The following is a 6,211-nucleotide window of genomic DNA, read 5'->3' as shown; positions in this document are numbered from 1 at the left end:
TGTGGCTTTGGAGCCTGTCCTGGAACTAGCTCTGTAGACCAGGCTGGTCTCGAACTCACAGAGATCCGCCTGCCTCTTGCCTCCCGAGTGCTAGGATTAAAGGCGTGCGCCACCATCGCCCGGCTGGATTCTCTATGTTTTTAACTCTAAGAATAAGCTGGGCATCTTGTTCTAGGTAAGGAAATAAGCTTTAAAAAGTTCACCAAGGTGCACATTTTATTAGATCAAGGGACTCCTCAGATTCTTTCTGTGACATGTTTTCTATATTATACTACCTTTAAATATCTACATGTATGTCTCTAAATACATTTTGTAAGTATTTAACACATAACTGTTTTAGGAGGTGTAATTGTCTCTGAAGTGAATGGCATATTGACTACCATGTTAATGACAGAATTATCTGTACACAGAAGTTCAGTATTATTAGCAGGTGGCTAATACTTAAGAAATTTAAAGCCAGGCTTGATAGCAAAGCACCTTCAACTCCAGCACTCCTGAGGCTGATGGATGTTGATTTCTACAGGTTGAAGATGAGTCTGGGACAGCCAAGGCTACATAGAGAGACCCTATCTCAAAAACAAACAAACCAAACCTGAAGAAAGGAAAAGAACTAACTTAAGGCTGGGCATGGTCTCACATGCATTTAACCCAGTTTGGGAGGTAGAACCAGACAGATCTCTAAGTTGGAGGACAGCCTGGTCTATATAGTGAGTTTTAGGTCAACCAGGGCTCTTCTCTATCAAAAACAAAAACAAACAACAACAAAAAACCCTCTACATCATACACTTAATTTAGCTAATGAGTGTCATTTTTTAGTTCCAACTGTACTTCTCCCCCAAACAGCCTGACTTGCTGCAGACATTACTCAACATTCTCAGTGTTGAGAGCACTTCCTGTTCTTATGAACAGTGGAGTTTGGATCTCAACACCCACTTAAGACACAAATGCTTGTAACTCCAGCTGTAAGGGATCTGAAATCCTGTTCTGGCCTCCTAAAGCACCTGCATATGCGCACAAATAAATATAAATAAATTTAATAAATAAAATATGGTTATCTCATGGGAAAGAAATCCTCAGAAAGTCATTCCCTGTGGTGAGTTGTTGGTCTTTTTCTGGTACTGCCATCAGTACTAGACCCTCACCAAAACTTTTCTCAGATGTCCTGCTGTTGTCCCAGTCATGGAGATCTATGGTTGTGGTTCTGTAGGACCAGTCCCTTCACTCTAGCAGGTCGTAGATGGGGTAGATGTTGGGGTGGACCAGCTCAAAGGCCTCTACTGGGACCACCAAAGGGTGGTAGCTGAGTTGGTCAGTTCAGGCCTCTACTGGGACCACCTTCTTTGTAACTTTTATTTTGTCCTCTTTCTAAAAGTTTTTTTTTTAATTAAAGATTGATTTGTGTGCATGTGTGTAACGTGGATTCCAGTTGGTTTTAATAAAAACTCAGAGTCAGCTTTCAGGGGTTAATGCTGAAGATCAGAGAAGCAGAGCAACCAGCTACTGGAAAATTCTTAGCTCTACCAATGCTCAGATCAAAGGTGATCCTGTCCTCAGACTAACTGCTTCAGACTGCTGCCTCAGACTGCATCTGAGCTCCTGTCTCCACCCGCCTTATATTCCTCTCTCTACCCAGCCATATCCCTTCTGTCTCCACCTCCCTAGTGCTGGGATTAAAGACATGGAACTCCCAAGTACTGGGCCACCACCACCCAACCTATAGTGGCCTAGCTCTACACTCTGATCTTCAAGCAAGCTTTTATTTGTTAAAACACAAACAAAATACTACATGTATGCTTGCAATTGTGTGCATATGTGTATGTACACCTGTGAGCACATGAACAGCCCTTCCCCTTGGAGCCATGACAAGGTTGTGATCCACCTACCTGGGTAATGGGAGCCAAACTCTGGAAGAGCAATATGTTCTCTTAAGTGCTAAGCCATCTCTCAAGCCCTGCCTTCCTTTTTGTTTGTTTGTTGGGTTATAGTTTGTTAAAATTTTGAGACAAGATTGCTGTATTATTCAGGCTAGCTTTGAACTTGTGATTCACCTGCCTCTGTTGCCAGGTTCAACCATTTTTTTTCTTTCTCTCAAAGCCCCCCTCTGTTTCCTAGGTCAAGTTCCCATTTTCCAAGAACTCTCCTGTAGCCTTCTTTAGGCATAACATATTTATTTTTACTGCAAGCATGGAGTTGAATATATGGTTCATTGTTAAAGCAATTTAGACGGGCGGTGGTTGCACACACCATTAATCCCAGCACTTGGAAGGCAGAGGCAGGTGAATCTCTATAAATTCAAGGTCAGTTATGGTATACAAGAATGAGTTCCAGGACAGTTAGGGCTGTTACCAATAAAATCTCTGTCTTGAAAACAAAAACAATCAGAGAATATTACTCTGATTCCTTACTCTTGTTTCTGACAGTTCTCACTAGCCTGGAGACAAGGAGACTAGCTTAGCAGGGGCACCAGAAATCTACCTGTCTACCTGTCTAGGCTTTCCAGGCACTGGAAGTGCACACATGTTCATACTTCCCCTCTTAAAATAGTTCTGGGGCTCATATCCAAGTCCTAAGGCTTTTTTAAAGTGACTTGAGCTGTGTCCCTAGCCTGCCACCAGTGTCAGTGAGCAGAAAGCTTTTGTCATGTATACAGTTCTTGCTTTTCTTGTGTTGATGCAGAGTTCAACCTTATTCCTCTAGTGCCTTGCACCTTATCTCTTGATTTAGAATCTTGGTGGCCTGGAGCTCATCACAGTAGACAGTAGACAGACCCTCCTGTCTCTGTCCATTCCCCAGTGCAGGGATCAGCCTTGCTTTTTAGTGCATTTTGTGGATAGAGCTCAGGTCCTTAGACTTCCATGGCAGGTGCTTAACCTACTGAGTCATCTCCCCTGCCTGCTTCCTGTTTGTTTGTTTTATACTACACCTTTTAGTTGCAAACAAACAAAAAACCCCATGATTCAGAATTTTTGTGTCATTGTTGACTTTATTTTATAATTAAGGAATATTGTGTATGTATTATCTGATTGAGAACTAGGGCTGTGTAATGAACTTTTTCAAGAGTATCATAACCATCAAAATATAACCTGTCAAGTGTGAAAGAATAATTTAATACACCATATATAAATAAGGGATAGTTGTCTTTCAGTTAGCCTCACTGAGAAAAACATATTTAAGCATATCTGAGCATAATTTGATGTAAGCTTGTAAAGCATTAATGAGATATTCTGTAGCAGTTATTTTGTAAACTTTATTACTATCTGAAAGAAAATTTCCTGCTTTCCCAGGCTTATGTTTTCATTCACCTCAAAATGTATAACAAAAATAAATGTTACCCTTTACTGGCAAATTGCTTCTATAGTCTGCGTTATTTTTCTGCAGCACTTACATTTATGTAAGGTGGATAAAATTCAGTGAGTTTGTTGTCCCTGGAGTTTATTCAGTTAGCTTTTTTTTGGGGGGGGGATAAAGATGAAATGAGAAACCTCATATTTTGTTAAAGAGAAGACTTGTAGAAAAAGTCTGGGAGTTTGAAGAATTAGAGACTTTTAGATCACGCTGTGCTTGATCTAAGATGAAATTCTGATTCTCTTGTTGCTACAGCAAAGCACCCGACCAGTCCGGCAGGGAGGCAGATTTTTAGCTCACAGTTTGAGGTCATGCTCCATCATGGCAGTGGGAACAGGGAGCCGCGGGGTGCCTCACATTAAAGATGCAGAGACGAGTGTTGCTCAACTTTCTTGGTTCAGTCTAAAACACCAGCCCATGGACTGGGGCCACCATTTTTAGGATGGATCTTCTTGCCTCAGAATCTCATTTAGAAAAAGACATGTTCACAGGCTGAGTCAATGGTTACTCTCTACCCCTTCATGTTGACAGTCAAGGTGAACTTTTACACCTCTCCCAGAACAGGCTGATTCCTTCCTCCTTTGGAATGACATCTTTGATAAGTGCAGTGGTTGCTAAAGTCAGGCACATTTTAGTCCTCAGGTAGAACCTGGGACCTGCCTCTGCTTCTCTTTGATATTCATTGTTAAAATACATCTATACCCTCCTGCCTTCTTTCTTCCCTTGATTCCTAATCGGTACCCCTGTTCTGTGCAGTAGAGATAGTAACTGTGACTTAACATCTTAGACATTTAAATTGTTGACAACTGGTACATTGAAAAGTTAGCTCACTGTTATAGTAAAGAATTCTCCACCTGAGAATTCAAAACAAAATTTTCTTTAAAAAGACGGTCCCATCTATCTGAATTCAGTGGTTGTTGAGTTTGGTTCTATCAGCATCAAATATTACTGGGACTCATATATCAGAAATAGTGATTTATGCTAGGTAGGTGGGGCACACCTTTTTAATTCCAATGCTCAGGAGGTAGAGGCAAGTGGATTTCTGTGGGTTCAAGGCTAGCCTGGGTTACTTAGACACTGTCTTCAAAAACAAAAACATCTGTACTGAGGCACCACATAAACTGGGCCTTTAACTCCAGCAGTCTGGACAAGGTGGCAAGAGGATTAGAAATTCCAAGTCACTCTTAGCTGTTGGGCAAGTTGGAGGCCTGCCGGGGCTACTGGCAGAATCTTGATTTGTGTGTGTTGTTGGGGATTCTCAATATAAAAAAATGGCTTTCTTAATAAAATTAAAACAAGTATATTTAAATAATATCATTAAGAGAATATAGGCTGGTGATAGTTTGGTGATATGCCTACTAAATAATTTGGAACTGTCAAATTTAACCTTTTAGCATTTTTTTTTAAGAGATATGGTCTCATGTAGCATAAACTGGCCTTGAACTCACTCTGTAACCAAGGATAACCTCAGGTTATCAATCTTCTCCTTCATCTCCCAAATTCTAGAATTACATTGTAGGCTCAGCTCCATTTATTAATTTGCTTTGTCCCTAAAATTAGTTGGTTTTTTATCTCTTTCAAAGTATGACATTGGGCTAGAAAGATGGCTTACCAGTTGAAAGCACGACATAGCTGCCAACCATTTGTAACTCAAGTTCCAGAGGACCTGATGTCCTCTTCTGCTCTGCACAGGCGTTGAATGCACTTGGTGCTTAAACACTCAAGCATAACATCCATATAATAAAATTAAAATATAGTATATATTCCTGTATATTTTGCTAATGTTTGATGTATTTGTGTTCCCCACAATTTATTTTGTAAACCAACTAAAAGTACTCCAATGCCTAATAATTAGAACTTAGGAATGCATATAGAAAAAGGAACAATTCTTCTAAAAACATTAGCCCTGTCAAATTTCGGCTAATTTTGAATTTTGTCAGTTTTGTTGAGACTTAATTGGGAAATTGATTGGCTGGGGTAATCCTGGAGTTAGTAGCAATTACATGGTCATATGAATTGTATAGCTATAAAGCTTATACTGTAATCTTTGAACATTGGAGGATACTTCCAAAATGCTGTGTCATTCCAAAAAGAATCAATTGATCTTATTCAGTTGACTCTGCGTAATATAAACTTCATTTTGTCCATGTAACTATCTCAGAAGCAGTAACTACAATACTGCAACAAGAGTGGTAGAGGTTTGTGCTTAGCATTGTGTTCGGCTCCTACTCAGGAAGAGGGCAAGGCCTCTCCCTAAGCAAACTTGTCATTAAAGGATAATGGCGTTTCTCCGGTGGGTCAGGAATTCTAGAAAGTCAGGTACTATAAAAGTTAGCTGCTCTGTTTTGTAGACTTAATATGTTGTTATCTAATATGGTGGTTTTTGAAACACTTCATTTTTCATTTGTATGTATTTACTGTGCAATCCCTGCCCCTACATTTCTTAGGATTTTTAATTTGGGTTGATAGTGCAATGTATAGCCTTGTTTTTTTTTTTATGACAAATACAGTTTGGAATATGTATTGCATGCATATGGAGTAATGTGAAATTCTGACATGGTTTTATTCAGTTGGTCATTTTTGTTGCATTGGCAGAGTGAAGATAGTCCAAGTCCTAAGAGACAGCGCCTCTCTCATTCAGTCTTCGATTATACATCTGCATCACCAGCTCCCTCACCACCAATGCGACCATGGGAGATGACATCAAATAGGCAGCCCCCTTCAGTCCGACCAAACCAGCACCACTTCTCAGGGGAACGATGCAACACACCTGCACGCAACAGAAGAAGGTTAGTCGCGTACTGTATTTCTTTACTTTCCTTCCCCTGGTGGGTTTGTGTAAGCATATTTTTAGTATCAGCATATA

General features: G+C 40.1%; 1 protein-coding gene across 1 annotated transcript in view; it reads left to right on the top strand.

Moving 5' to 3' along the window:
* Rnf38 (ring finger protein 38) overlaps window positions 1-6,211 on the top strand; it is a gene marked incomplete at its 5' end in the record, with an annotated part of 94,380 nt that overhangs the window by 68,460 nt on the left and 19,709 nt on the right. The window lies entirely within an intron of this gene.

This window comes from Microtus ochrogaster, linkage group LG5 (genome assembly GCF_000317375.1).
Source record: "Microtus ochrogaster isolate Prairie Vole_2 linkage group LG5, MicOch1.0, whole genome shotgun sequence".
Classification (NCBI taxonomy): Eukaryota; Metazoa; Chordata; class Mammalia; order Rodentia; family Cricetidae; genus Microtus; species Microtus ochrogaster.
This window is presented reverse-complemented; position numbering and strand designations above follow the sequence as displayed.